Source organism: Oncorhynchus tshawytscha, linkage group LG05, assembly GCF_018296145.1.
Source record: "Oncorhynchus tshawytscha isolate Ot180627B linkage group LG05, Otsh_v2.0, whole genome shotgun sequence".
NCBI classification, from domain to species: Eukaryota; Metazoa; Chordata; class Actinopteri; order Salmoniformes; family Salmonidae; genus Oncorhynchus; species Oncorhynchus tshawytscha.
In genome coordinates, this window is record NC_056433.1 from 48,486,823 (window position 1) to 48,502,121 (window position 15,299).

At 42.3% G+C, this 15,299-nt stretch overlaps 1 protein-coding gene across 3 annotated transcripts in view; it reads left to right on the forward strand.

Moving 5' to 3' along the window:
- The window catches only part of LOC112250717 (microtubule-associated protein 1S), a 45,489-nt gene that overhangs the window by 17,212 nt on the left and 12,978 nt on the right, over positions 1-15,299 (forward strand). The gene's annotated exons all lie outside the window — the stretch shown is intronic.

Here is a 15,299-nt window from a genome sequence, read left to right on the forward strand (position 1 = left end):
CAAATTGGTCAAACCTGGCTCTCTTCTGAACATAGATATTGTCCAGTATGTTGTCATAGATTCGCCCCCTCTATACTCCGTTTACTATGAGTTTAGCTTTCTGCCAGGCCCAGTTCATTGCATTTCAGCTCGAATCGCTCATAGGAACTAGAAGTCTTGTCGCTGCCGTTCCGGTGCTTTCATTGTGTCACCGATAGGGTGGAAAATTCCATCATAGGTCATGAGCAAAAAGCAAACATGGTGGCGTGTTTCAGCAAAGGCATGTAATAGTTCCACATAGTTGTCCCTGGGCCTGTTTGATGAGCTGCCACTCATCGTTACCGCGAAATGCCAACTCCTGTTGACATAGGTAGAATGATGTAGCATTAATTAGCTAGGTCTTAAAAAATCTCACCATTCTCTTTGACCTTTGCATTGTGCATGCTGATGTTCAATCTCTGTTCATTCAATGCCAGATCTATCCGTGAGCTGCCAAATGTCTGAAGAGCTATTGATCTAAACAATGACATTATTTATCCTGTCCAAATATTGACCCTTGTACGCCTGCTATTATTTTCATTATGTTGTCTGGCTCCTTATCAAAGTTCATTCAATGAGTTACATTGAATATCTTTGAATGCGGTTTATGACCCACTTTTCAAACTCGACAGCTGTGAAATTGAGCAAAGACACATGATGAAAAGCAAAAAAAAGCTTTACTAATTTTCTGTGAAACACATTGTTACATCTCATGACAGTCACAGTTCTTAGAGAAGATGCCATAAGCATAAATTAGTCAACCATTCTAAATAGTACAAGAGTTGCTTTGAATATCCATTCTGCCATGCTCCAACAAACTGAGCCATTGGAACCTCCTTACATTACTCTCTAGCTTACAATCAATTTCGCATTCTATTATTGACCCCTGTTAGGTGTGTGTGTGTGTGTGTGTGTGTGTGTGTGTCTCCCTCCCTGCTGTTGGCATGCTGGGTCACAGTGGTTAGCAACACGGCAGTACCCTTGGACTTGGGGTTTGCGTGCGGAGAGGCCGTGGCAGCCGTTAGCTGGGGGCTGCAAGCCGCTTGTGGATTAGAAAGTTTGACTGGCTCGGCTGGTCAGGGTCTGCTCAGTCAGGCAAACACCAGCGAGTTTACACTTGCCCAGCGTCTTCACACTCGAGTGGAGATGGAGCTCGCTTCCCCACGAGATTTTATCTCCTATGATAACTCCATCTTTCACATCTGCTGACTCTGCCAGCGTCTTTCAGTTCAGCCCCACTGAAAAGCCTCATTTTGGATAGACTGATGAACTTTTCAGATGAGTGGGCTATTTTTTATTTATTTACGATCCAGATAATCGACAATACATCTGGAAAAATTCTAGAATTGACTGAGAAAAATACTTGTTTTGTCTTCTCCTCAGCCAAACATCTACTTGAGAAATCTAGCAGAGTATCACCAGCCTTGGTCAAGGCAGAAAGCGTGTGCCCTTCTTAGTTATCTGCCCATCTGCCGCTAATGATTGACTCATGTCTGTTTTTATTTGACTGGCTGGGATGGTGTATGCAATGCCATGGGTGGTAACGGGTGCTGTCCACTACCAGTGGCCAGCTGGCTGTTTCTTCATGTCAGGTCAGTTGATAATTTAAGCTAAGTGATGTTTTCCAAAGCCAAGATAGCGACCCACCCTAGTTACAGCAGGAGTTGTCTTGCATAGCCAGATGTCGTATTCTCATGTTTGCTCTGTATAGTGACGCCTGGAAATGTCAGCTTTCTCAAGGTGAGAACACTCCTGTGAGATCCAGAGGCCAACAAGCAACCTCCCTTTTTTGTCTGCTTGTAGAATAACTTAAATGCCACGCACACCAGACTATAGCCGTAGAAATACTGAAATTAGACCTGTACTCTGGAGACAATCTTATTGGGCCTCAAGTGTTCTTCCTTTTACACCTCAACAATGCAACTTCAGCAGAGTAGCTCCTTCCGACTGTTATTTGTATCTTTGCAGTGTAGTTTGCGTGGAGAGTTGGTGGGGAGGACAGAGGAATGAGACTGGTTGGTTGATGGAAAGCAGAGAGAGAAATCCCAGGGAGAGTGGGAGGAGGAGAGAGTGTGTGACCTCACAGCTGAAAATAGTTTGCCACAGCTTGCACCATCCTCGCCCTGAAGCCCATCTTCCCTCAGTCACCAGAACATTTGTTTATCCTCGGGACAACTTCCTCCTCGAGTGTCAAGAACTACCTCGCCCTACCTTCAGGCCTCTCTCATTCACAATCTGTGTCTCACACCCCCAGCACCTGCAATACATCCACACTTTCACTTTCGTGCTAGCTCAGGCTATCGCAGCTCTGTAAAAGGAATACGATGTTACTGCAGTGCTCCACTATGGAATCTGTGCTGCAGAGCCTCTTCCGGGCAGCAGGCTGACTGACTAATTGCAGGCCAGCTGTTAGGAATGTGGGGCGTCAGAGCCTGTATGTGTGCGTGTTTACACTAGAGGAGTGCTACTGGGCAGGGGGGCTCATGACAGTCATCAGGGGGCACATGGTGTGCCACACAGTGCCTTGCCTTGCTCTCATTTCACAGGCCTACAGTATAACCTTATCCAGAATGGGCTAATTCATGACAAATACCCAATACAAATAAGTTAGAATATACAGTATATTGAAGGAAAGTTACCAAACAGAGTGACACAGTTTTAGTAATTCGGCTACTCTATAGCTGTAAGCTAATGAATATGATACTGATAGATATGTTTTGGAAAAGGGGACTTCTACCCTTGAGGCTGACTGTCTCCTGTTAGTGGGCAGGGCTCCCGGCTGACTGTCTCCTGTTACAGTGGGCAGGGCTCCCGGCTGACTGTCTCCTGTTACAGTGGGCAGGGCTCCCGGCTGACTGTCTCCTGTTACAGTGGGCAGGGCTCCCGGCTGACTGTCTCCTGTTAGTGGGCAGTGGGCAGTGGGCAGGGCTCCCGGCTGACTGTCTCCTGTTACAGTGGGCAGGGCTCCCTGACTGTCTCCTGACTGTGACTGTCTCCTGTTACAGTGGGCAGGGCTCCCGGCTGACTGTCTCCTGTTACAGTGGGCAGGGCTCCTGACTGTCTCCTGTTACAGTGGGAGGGCTGTCTCCTGTTACAGTGGGCAGGGCTCCCGGCTGACTGTCTCCTGTTACAGTGGGCAGGGCTCCCGGCTGACTGTCTCCTGACTGGGCAGGGTCTGACTGTCTCCTGTTACAGTGGGCAGGGCTCCCGGCTGACTGTCTCCTGTTACAGTGGGCAGGGCTCCCGGCTGACTGTCTCCTGTTACAGTGGGCAGGGCTCCCGGCTGACTGTCTCCTGTTACAGTGGGCAGGGCTCCCGGCTGACTGTCTCCTGTTACAGTGGGCAGGGCTCCCGGCTGACATTTTCCCCTGGTGGCACCAGTCCATGATTTGGTCGCAAACCCCCCCCAAATTAAAAAATAAATACAAATAAACCGCTAGGGCATTTGGAATTTGAGGTTCCACCAATGTGATTGGTTTGGTGGAAGCAGAAAAGTCTAATGTGTTTTACAAAGTATATTGAAAGCAGGTGCTTCAACACACGTGTGGTTCCTGAGTTAATTAAGCAGTTAACATCCCATCATGCTTAGTCATGTATAAAAATGCCCCGTTGCCCATTATTCAGCTACCATGGCTAGAAGAAGAGATGTCAGTGTCTGAAAGAAGGGTCTCAAAGGAGCATAGGCTGTTTACGTGGTGTGTGTCTGTGTGTTTGTCACAAGATCTCAATTGAACACTTATGGGAGATTCTTGAGCGGCATCTGGGACAGCGTTTTCCACCACCATCAACAAAACACCCAATGATGGAATTTCTTGTGGAAGAATGGTGTCGCATCCCTCCAACGGAGTTCCAGACACTTGTCAAATTCATGCCACGGTGCTTTGAAGCTGGTGGCTCGTGGTGCCACAACACCCTATTAAGACACTATGTTGGAGTTTCCTTTATTTGGGCAGTTACCTGTGTTTTCAATGGGATTTTGTTTTTTATCAGAGCTGCTTTTATCATTATTTAATTTGTCATGTTGAAATGATGTCCATGTATTGAAGCCTAAACTATTAAGTGGTTATTACTGTAAATCCTTTCATGACTGAGGATGTATTGGTATGTACTACTGCCACATTGCATATACATACTGTGAATGCAACTGTTTGGTAGTACACATTCAATTCCCTTCGTATGAACTCCGAGGACAGTGCCAAAAATGTCCTTATTTGAGTCAGTTCTCATGGATAATCCAGTCTGAAGCCCAGTATTTTATTGTATATATTCTCCCTGTTAAATGAATTTGACCTTTTTTTCTTTTAGCAAGTTTAAGACTACTACTAATGTCCTTCAAGCAGTCCGCTCTGGATTATTTGTGATGAAAACAGGGTAATGTATGTCACTGGCATTAAAGCTGCAATATGTAACTTTCTGGGCCACCTGACCAAATTCACATAGAAATGTGAGTTATAGATCTGTCATTGCAAGCAAGTCAAAGAAGCGGTAGTAGAGCTGTTATAAGTGCACTATTTCTATGTTCCCATTCTTACGCTTTGTTTTTGCGTCTTTTACTTTCAGGTTTTGTACACCAGCTTCAAACAGCTGAAAATACAATATTTTTGGTTATGGAAGAGCTATTTCACAGCAGTTCAGATGGTACAATTATTCCCTACACTATATTTGCTTGTTTTGTCATATTAACCGAAACAGTAAACATTTTAGCAACCAGGAAATGTCGGAGTGATTTCTGCATAGTGCACCTTTTTAAATCCGATTGCTTTGGTGAAAGCAGACAATTCAACTTGTTTTAAATTGGCTTTGAATAATAGCTTTCTATGATGAAATTGCAATTTGAGTTGTGAATTACACACTTGTTTTGGTTTGATTGTGTATGTCTAATAGGTGTCATGGAAATCAACACTGATTTGACCATTGTGTTTTCAAATAGCCCTTAAAATATGTGCAATTTCTTTGTTGGATCATAAAATCAGAGTACATTATATCAAATAGTTTGTTTTCATGCGCTCTTGTCAGATGCTGAATGTTTATATAATGTTTATAACTACATGTGTTTTCTGCAACAACAAAACATTTTTTTCCCCCCTCCACTTTATCAAACAATTCGCAAAACGTCACCAATGCTGCTGCGGTCATTCTCTGTGGCAATATGTTGTTCAGTGGCTAGAGAGGACACAGTAATGAGAGAAATTATATACTACTGGAAAACGTATATGCTGCTGAAAATATCAAGATATAAGCTTATGCATCCTATATGAGGACTCATGAAAGGTGTTTGGCTACGTTTCATTCAGTCGCACTCCATTTAATAAGAGAACAAACGCAGAGCTGACACCTGTCGTCATTCCAATCCTCGCAACTAGACAGTTTAATTCGATCTGATTAAAAGAGAAGAAGTCCAGACAGGCTAGGCCTATATTTTAGGAAACTTTCGGGATGGACATAGAGAATTAGGGAAGTGATAAACGCACACCCGCCCACCTAAAATGACCCATCAATCAAAGCCGGCTGCAGCACGTCCCTCTGACACAATCAAATCACATTTTGTCCTTTCCTAAAAACGTATTCGCTTAAAATCCTTTCTGTAGGATAATCAAAAAATGGTCTACGTTGTAGGAGAACGCTAAATCAATGTAGCATGTGATCTACATTGACGAGGGAAGTTAAGGGGGATAGAGACAGCTGTGATGGGCATGAAGATGAAATTGATAACCATTCGAAAATAAAAAACTCACGCACGCGCAACCTGTCCGTAACCTAATGTTCAGCCGTTGATACATTTTTGTGACGCAACGGGTAGTGACGTTGACACTACATTTTTTAACATTTTGAGTGCTTTATCTGAATCTGTGAAACCACTTATTGATAAGGGTAAATTCCGGCTGATATTTTTTTTTTTCTGTCTTCACTGTTCCCTTCTTGCGCAATTCACGTAACTCCGCTGGCATCTCCACTGACAACTCCGCTGGCCTATCTCTTCTCCCCTCTAGTTTGAATGAGAAGCCAATACACAGTGCATTCAGAAAGTATTCAGACCCCTTTGAATTTTTTTAACGTTACAGCCGTATTCTAAAATGGATTTAAAAAAGAATCCTCAGCAATCTACACAATACCCCATAATGACAAATGCGAAAGCAGGTTTTTAGAAATTTTGCAAATTTATTACAAATGTAAAACAGAAATTCCTTATTTACATAATTATTCAGACGCTTTACTATGAGACTCAATTAAGCTCCGTTGCGTCCTGTTTCCATTGATCATCCTTGAGATATTTCTACAACTTGATTGGAGTCCACCTGTGGTAAATTCAATTGATTTGGAAAGGCACACACCTGTCTATATAAGGTCCCACAGCTGACAGTGCATGTCAGAGCAAAACCCATACAATGAGGTCGAAGGAATTGTCTGTATACCTCTGCAGGTTCCCAAGAACACAGTGGCTTCCATCATTCTTAAATGGAAGAAGTTTGGAACCACCAAATAGCTGGCCGCCCTGCCAAACTGAGCAATCGGGTGAGAAGGGCCTTGGTCAGTGAGGTGTCCAAGAACCCGATGGTCACTGACAGAGCTTAAGAGTTCCTCTGTGGAGATTCTTCAACAAAGTACTGAGTAAAGGGTAGATGTAATATTTCAGTTTAATTTAATAAATTAGCAACATTTTCAAAAAACCTGTATTAGCTTTGTCATTATGGGATATTGTATGTAGATTGAGGGGATTTTTTAGAATAAGGCTGTAATCTAACAAAATGTGGAAAAAGTCAAGGGGTCTGGATACTTTCTGATTGGACTGTATATGAACCTCAATGTAGTTTGAAACTTTTTGTGAGCAATTAAAAAAACTGACAGAGGCCTATTCGAGGAGAGAAACATCGATTTGAACTTCTTGCTTGCTGAATAGCTATAAAATAGGCTACAGTGTTGGCAATGAACTGGTGGGGAAGTTTGAATGATGAGAGCGACATGTAACTCTGGTGTGATGTGATCACATTGGCTAAATTGACATCTTTCTGCACTGATGCTTTGCAAATGTAAAAAAACAGGCAGAGAGAAATTAATTAATTGACCCAATGAGCCCACAGACTTCTGGCAGTGTCCCAGATAACAATTTCTATTGGTCAACAGCTTATTTTCACGTAAAAAAAAAAACTAAACTAAACTGCTCCGGATAAATAATTGACGGATTGTGACAGGATGATGATATTTTGCAGTTGGTGTGAACAGCATCATAAACAAGAGCAAGGGTCTTTACTGAAAATAGGCCTTTTAAAAGGTTAAATCATGACAGCAGCATTTGATTCTTATTAAAGAGATGGCGTCCAAGCTACTTTAGAATCAGCGAACTCATACACCACCATAAAATGACCTGTCAATCAAATACACCAACGTATGTCAGACACAAGCAAATATTTCTCCTTTCCTTAAAACGTATAAAGAAAACTAGGCCTACCTTAGTGAATTGACAAGGAAAGTATGAAGGGGAGAGACAGTTATGCAATCGTATGAAGATGAAATTGACAATATAAGTATAATATAAATATAAGTAAATACACGCAACATTTCCATAGCCTATTTATCAGATTCCAAATTGTACCATGCCAGGTTGGAGAGGATTGGCACATTATCCATTTGACAGAACATTAGCGCATTATAGGCCTCCGAGCCAGAATAACCTTATTGAATAATTAAATATTATTTTAATTAGTCTTTTTTACAGACCTATTTATTTACTAATAAGCAATGATGGGCTAAATTACTTCTATGCTCCGTTGAGGCAAGTAACACTGAAACATGCATGAGAGCATCAGCTGTTCCGGATGACCACGCTCTCTGCAGCCGATGTAAGACCTTTAAATAGGTCAGCATTCACAGGGCCAGACAGATTACCAGGATGTCTACTCCAAGCATGTGCTGACCAACTGGCAAGTGTCTTCACTGACATTTTCAACCTTTCCCTGAGTCTGTAATACCAGCATGTTTCAAGCAGACCACCATAGTCCCTCTGCCCAAGAACACCAACATAACCTGCCTAAATGACTACCGACCCATAGCACTCACGTCTATAGCCATGAAGTGCTTATAATTGGCTGGTCATGGCTCACATCAACACCATTATCCCAGAACCCCTAGACAGATCCACAGATGATGCCATCTCTATTGCACTCCATACTGCCCTTTCCCACCTGGACAAAAGGAACACCTATGTGAGAATGCTGTTGATTGACTACAACTCAACGTTCAACACCATAGTGCCCTCAAAGCTCATCACTAAGCTAAACACCTTTCTCTGCAACTGGATCCTGGACTACCTGACAGGCCGCCCCCAGGTGGTAAGGGTAGGTAACACAACCGCCACACTGATCCTCAACACGGGGGCCCCCTCAGGGGTGCGTGCTCAGTCCCCTCCTGTACTCCCTGTTCATTCATGACTGCACGGCCAGGCACAACTCCAACACCATCATTTAAGTTTGCCAATGACACAACCGTGGCAGACCTAATCACCGACAACGACGAGACAGCTTATAGGGAGAGGGTCAGAGACCTGACCGTGTGGTGCAAGGACAACCTCTCCCTCAACGTGATCAAGACAAAGGAGATGATTGTGGACTACTGGAAAAAGAGGACTGAGCATGCCCCCATTCTCATCGACGGGGTTGTATTGGAGCAGGTTGAGAGCTTCAAGTTTCTTGGGGTCCACATCACCAACAAACTAACATGTTCCATGGTGGTCTGCTTAAAACATGTTGGTATTACAGACTTGGACAGGGAGAGGTTGAAAATGTCAGTGAAGACACTTGCTAGTTGGTCAGCGCATGCTCGCAGTACATGTCCTGGTAATCAATCTGGCCCTGCAGCCTTGTGAATGATGACCTGTCTAAAGGTCTTAATGAACTTTCTCCATTACTGTGGAATGATTAACATCGAGGCTTTTAGAGATACTTTTGTAACTCTTTCCAGCTTTATGCAAGCCAAAAATTCGTAATCTTAGGTCTTCTGATCTCTTTTGTTCGAGGCGTGGTTCACATCAGGCAATGCTTCTTGTGAATCGCAAACTCAAATTTGATTTGTATATTTTTTTATAGTGCAAGGCAGCTCATTGATGGGACTCCAGGTTAGCTGGCTTCTGACTCCAATTAGCTTTTGGAGAAGTAATTAGCCTAGGGGTTCACATACTTTTTCCAACCTACACTGTGAATGTCTATTGTTGTGACTTAGATGATCACGTTTTATGCAGAAATCCAGGTAATTCCAAAGGGTTCACATACTTTTTCTTGCCACTGTACAATTACCTCGACTAATCGGGGCCCCTGTACATTGACCCTGTACCGGTACCCCTTGTACAGTGGGGCAAAAAAGTATTTAGTCAGCCACCAATTGTGCAAGTTCTCCCACTTAAAAAGATGAGAGAGGCCTGTAATTTTCATCATAGGTGCACTTCAACTATGACCGACAAAATGAGAAAAAAAATCCAGAAAATCACATGGTAGGATTTTTAATTTATTTGCAAATTATGGTGGAAAATAAGTATTTGGTCACCTACAAACAAGCAAGATTTCTGGCTCTCACAGACCTGTAACTTCTTATTTAAGAGGCTCCTCTGTCCTCCACTTGTTACCTGTATTAATGGCACCTGTTTGAACTTATCAGTATAAAAGACACCTGCCCACAACCTCAAACAGTCACACTCCAAACTCCACTATGGCCAAGACCAAAGAGCTGTCAAAGGACACCAGAAACAAAATTGTAGACCTGCACCAGGCTGGGAAGACTGAATCTGCAATAGGTAAGCAGCTTGGTTTGAAGAAATCAACTGTGGGAGCAATTATTAGGAAATGGAAGACACACAAGACCACTGATAATCTCCCTCGATCTGGGGCTCCACGCAAGATCTCACCCCGTGGGGTCAAAATGATCACAAGAATGGTGAGCAAAAATCCCAGAACCACACGGGGGGACCTAGTGAATGGCCTGCAGAGAGCTGGGACCAAAGTAACAAAGCCTACCATCAGTAACACACTACGCCGCCAGGGACTCAAATCCTGCAGTGCCAGACGTGTCCCCCTGCTTAAGCCAGTACGTGTCCAGGCCCATCTGAAGTTTGCTAGAGAGCATTTGGATGATCCAGAAGAAGATTGGAAGAATGTCATATGGTCAGATGAAACCAAAATATAACTTTTTGGTAAAAGCTCAACTCGTCATGTTTGGAGGACAAAGAATGCTGAGTTGCATCCAAAGAACACCATACCTACTGTGAAGCATGGGGGTGGAAACATCATGCTTTGGGGCTGTTTTTCTGCAAAGGGACCAGGGTGACTGATCAGTGTAAAGGAAAGAATGAATGGGGCCATGTATCGTGAGATTTTGAGTGAAAACCTCCTTCCATCAGCAAAGGTATTGAAAATGGAACGTGGATGGGTCTTTCAGCATGACAATGATCCCAAACACACCGCCCGGGCAACGAAGGAGTGGCTTCGTAAGAAGCATTTCTAGGTCCTGGAGTGGCCTAGCCAGTCTCCAGATCTCAACCCCATAGAAAATCTTTAGAGGGAGTTGAAAGTCTGTGTTGACCAGCAACAGCCCCAAAACATCACTGCTCTAGAGATCTGCAATGGACCAAAATACCAGCAAAAGTGTGTGAAAACCTTGTGAAGACTTACAGAAAACGTTTAACCTCTGTCATTGCCAACAAAGGGTATATAACAAAGTATTGAGAAACTTTTGTTATTGACCAAATACTTACTTTTCACCATAATTTGCAAATAAATTCATTAAAAATCCTACAATGTGATTTTCTGGATTTTATTTTCTCATTTTTTCTGTCATAGTTGAAGTGTACCTATGATGAAAAGTACAGGCCTCATCTTAAGTGGGAGAACTTGCACAATTGGTGGCTGACTAAATACTTTTTTGCCCCACTGTAACTGCAGTATGCCGCAAATTTTGCGTCCAAAATAACACTTCTTTTTTTTGCTGCAGTAATTTCTTATTTTAACTGCAGTACACGTCAGTTAGGTAGCCTTGTGGTTAGAGTGTTGGGCCAGTAACCGAAAGGTTGATGGATAAAGTCCCCGAGCTGACAAGGTAAAAATCTGTCGTCTGCCCCTGAACAAGGCAGTTAACCCACTGTTCCCCGGTAGCCCGTCATTGTAAACAAGAATTTGTGACTGACTTGCCTAGTTTAAGGTTACATTTAAATAAAACAAATATACAATTACAGCGTCAAACACAGTCGACTGCTGTTACTGTACTTTTACTGCAGTTTCAAAACTGCAATCATTTTTTGTAAGGGTGGTTTTATTCACCTTAAAAAAAATACATTTTGATTGAGATGACCATGTAGAATGTGCAGATTGCACCAGTGCGACCAGAAAATGTATTTAATTCGCACAGCCAAGTCAAAGGGTCACAAAGTTCAACTAAATGTTTGCGGTCTGGAGCTGGGGGGGTTTACTGGCTGCCCTGTTTACAGCTCAGATTAAAATCCTCTATCCAGGGAGAATAAAGGCAGAAACTGGAACCATCCAGCTCTGTTTCCTTTCAGCCATATCGCTGTGAATATTTCAGGCTGCTTTCAGATTTGTCTTTTCCAGCCGCACAGAATGATACATTGCAATGTGTGTATGTACATTAAGAACCTGACAGTAGAAGGATCTGCCCCAAGGGGCAAATGGAGCCAACTCCCAGAGAGCCATCAAAGATGAGACATCAAAGAGGGCAGGGGAACAGAGGAGCGGATTTTGTTGTAGGGTAATCCTTAAGTCCAGTTTAGCTGGTTTTCATTTGCACAATGTCTTAGTCTCACGTGGTGGGGAGTCGGATGCTGGCCTTTGCCGCTCAAGTTTCTCCCTGCAGGGGGCACTTCTCTGATAGGATAGAGCTCAACCAGACACGAGGCACATATGGAGAAAAGGACTGTGGTAGTCCCAAATCTTCGTAGTCATGAAGCCTTTTATTTGAATAATTCTAGTTATTCATGGATTCAACTAATATCTGTTCTCTGTGAGATTCACACTGATGTACCATTATATACACGATCTGGTCATGGGCCTTGTTGAATCATTCCAAAATAGAATTAAGATAATTTGTGTTAACTTAATTCTTTGCTTCCTTGTGCTATTGTGTTCTCTGGCTGTGTATAGCCTCTGCAGCTGTTGCCATAGCAACGCCGTAGCTCGACTAGCTGACAGGAAGGAAGTGCTTTCTCGTGTTGGGTTTCGTCTCTACACCAGGGTCAAGGTTGGAGCCGAGGCCCTCTCTTTGAGCATGTCTCTTCTTTTTTTTTTACACGTTCTAGTGACTGGAAAGAATGGTTCCTCTTCTTTCAGCACAGCAAATAGGGTTGATGAGGGTAATGACAAGGGTGGGAAGTTGATACGCCAATGACATTGGTTTCTCAATGCTGTCCACAACTACCTTCTGTGCACTACAGTGATGTTCGGGGGACTGGGGATAACCAATGACCAACTTATCTTCATATAAGGACGCAATCATGTACAGTACTCGGGGGGGCGTTACCAGACAGTGGTCAATGATTGGTTCACTGGATAATTGAGTGACTGAGCACTATGATCTCCATGTTCTAATATACCATAGTTACTTCCCTAACGGGGTGGTAATTCAATAAGAGGTTCAATACCTGCTAGCACGTGTGATGACAGCAAGCAACAATTACTTTCTAAATCTCCCTTCTTGGCTGGCTGGACCATCCACACCAACAACCTGACCTGTGCTGGGTTTCTTGGGTAACTGTCCACTCACTTTTGGATCTACTGAGCTTTTGGTTAATGTGCATTTGAGCTGTTCATGTAGCAGACACTGTAGTAAGTGACGGAACCTTTGTAGTGTAAATGTTCATACGGTTAGAAGGGGAAAAACTCAAAGCAGAACTATCTCACTGGCAGTCCTTTCTCTCGCTCCCACAGACATTTTAGCCATACAGTGTGTGTTACTTATAGAACCCAGAAATAAACACACAGTTCTTGATTTCTGCGGCCTTCCATGATTATTTCACCTTTTAGATCATGTAGCTCCACTACCCCAGGCATAAAACAGTCCCCACGCCCACCCCCTAATAATGATTGGGATTCGGTGTGGAAAATTGTAGGTTAAATGGGGATGCTGTTGGGTGCAGCACATGAGTGAATGCCACTGTATTCTGTCATGTGATGCAGTAGGATTTTGACTCACAGGTCGTTTATTCAGCCTAGATAGCCTCGGCATGGCATTGCAGCTTTTGAACCCTGCTTATAACTAGAATTCTAAACAAATATAGACTAAAACAAAAAATATGATATAAAAGTGTTGCCTTTTTTTGTTTCTTGAGTTTTATAGCATTATTGTATATGTATTTTCTTTTACCAAGAACATTCTAACTTCTGGTAAGTCATGTTTTGGTTTTTGCTTCAGCCCTGTCTGGTTTCAGTGCCTTGCCTTGTTTTTAACCTATTCTCTCTTCAGACCTGCACTAACAGTTAGTCACACTGCAAGCCCAGGGTTTATCTTTGTGCTATGCAAAGCTCTGTGCCTCAAACTGTGCACAGGGGTCGACATTCACTGTGGTCATCTTGTCCCGGAAAAGTAAAAAGCAAAAAAACAAAAAAAACAATTGTTGGACAAGAAGAATATAGACTTAAGTTGGACATTTTAATGGACAAGTAAAAAAAAATATATATATAAAATCATTATTCATTATTCTGACCAGAATTGGATCATTTTGAAACTATTTAACCATAAACGTAGTTTAAACCCTGTACGTTTTATGTCTTATGAAGCATGTTTTACCCTGTTTCAAAGTAACCTATCCTAGCCAAAATACGACCATAGAAGTGTTGAATGTATTATTTTATTAGCACTTAAATGCTGGTTTTCTCATGTTATATTGGTTTTCATTTTTTTATTAATTGTTTTATTGTCCAGCACCCAAAGGCATAATCCTAGTCATATTAGTAACCCATGCTAGTTGATGCATCTAGATCTCCCCGCTTTCTTAATTTCTAACAGATATTTTAATCTCTCAAGTGAAACCCAGGCTATATCACATCCGGCCGTGAGTCCCATAGGGCGGCGCACAATTGGCCCAGCGTCGTCCGGGTTTGGCCGGGGATAGTCCGTCATTGTAAATAAACATTTGTTCATGGAGCTGCCCCCTTTTTTTCTTATTTTTCGCCTAAAATGACATACCCAAATCTAACTGCATGTAACTCATGACCTGAAGCTAGGATATGTGTATTCTTGATACCATTTGAAATGAAACACTTTGACGTTTGTAGAAATGTTAAATGAATGTAGGAGAATATATCACATTAGATCTGGTAAAAGATATTACAAAGAAAAAAACATGCCTTTTTGTACCATCTTTGAAATGCAAGAGAAAGGCCATAATGTATTATGCCAGCCCAGGCGCAATTTAGATTTTGACCACTAGATGGCAGTGTATGTGCAAAGTTTAAGACTGATCCAATGAACCATTGCATTTCTGTTCAAACTTTTGTATCAAGACTGCCCAAATGTGCCTAATTGGTTTATTAAATACATTTTCAAGTTCATAACTGTGCGCACTCCTCAAACAATGGCATGGTATTATTTCACTGTAATAGCTACTGTAAATTGGACAGTGCAGTTAGATTAACAATAATTTAAGCCTTCTGCCAATATCAGATATGTCTGTGTCCTGGGAAATGTTCTTGTTACTTACAACCTCATGCTGATCACATTAGCCAACGTTAGCTCAACCGTACCGCGGGGGACCCATCGATCCTGTAGAGGTTTTAATGAACTGATTTGCCTAGTTAAGTAAAGGTTAAACATATATTTAAAAAATAAACGGTTGTGCATGTTGTGCGGTTTTGAGAACAGTGTTTTGCCACTAAATGCATTTTGGCACATTAATGCGTACATTGTTGACCTTTATAATATGACGAAATAAAACTTTACAATTTTAAGCTAAATGGTCTGATCTGTTGCATCAGTCTCATTGATATTTTTTATAGGGAATTATTTTATAAAGATTTGGTTGTAAATGTAATGTTGCAATATGTTATAGGCAACCAATGGTGGCCAACCATCCTCCAGGAGAGCCTTAAAGGGTGTAGTATTTTAGGCAGAGTGTAGCCTACATTGTCTGATTCTGTATGGTAAAAAAGATGGTAATGAGTTGTGTTTTGTAAGGTGGTTCCTTGCATCATTCAATGGTGAAAAATGGTGATAAGTGGGCTAAACAAGTTCAAATCAAGCCCTGGAGCAGCATAGTTTCTCTCGCTTTACAGAGGCATTCAATTCTATAG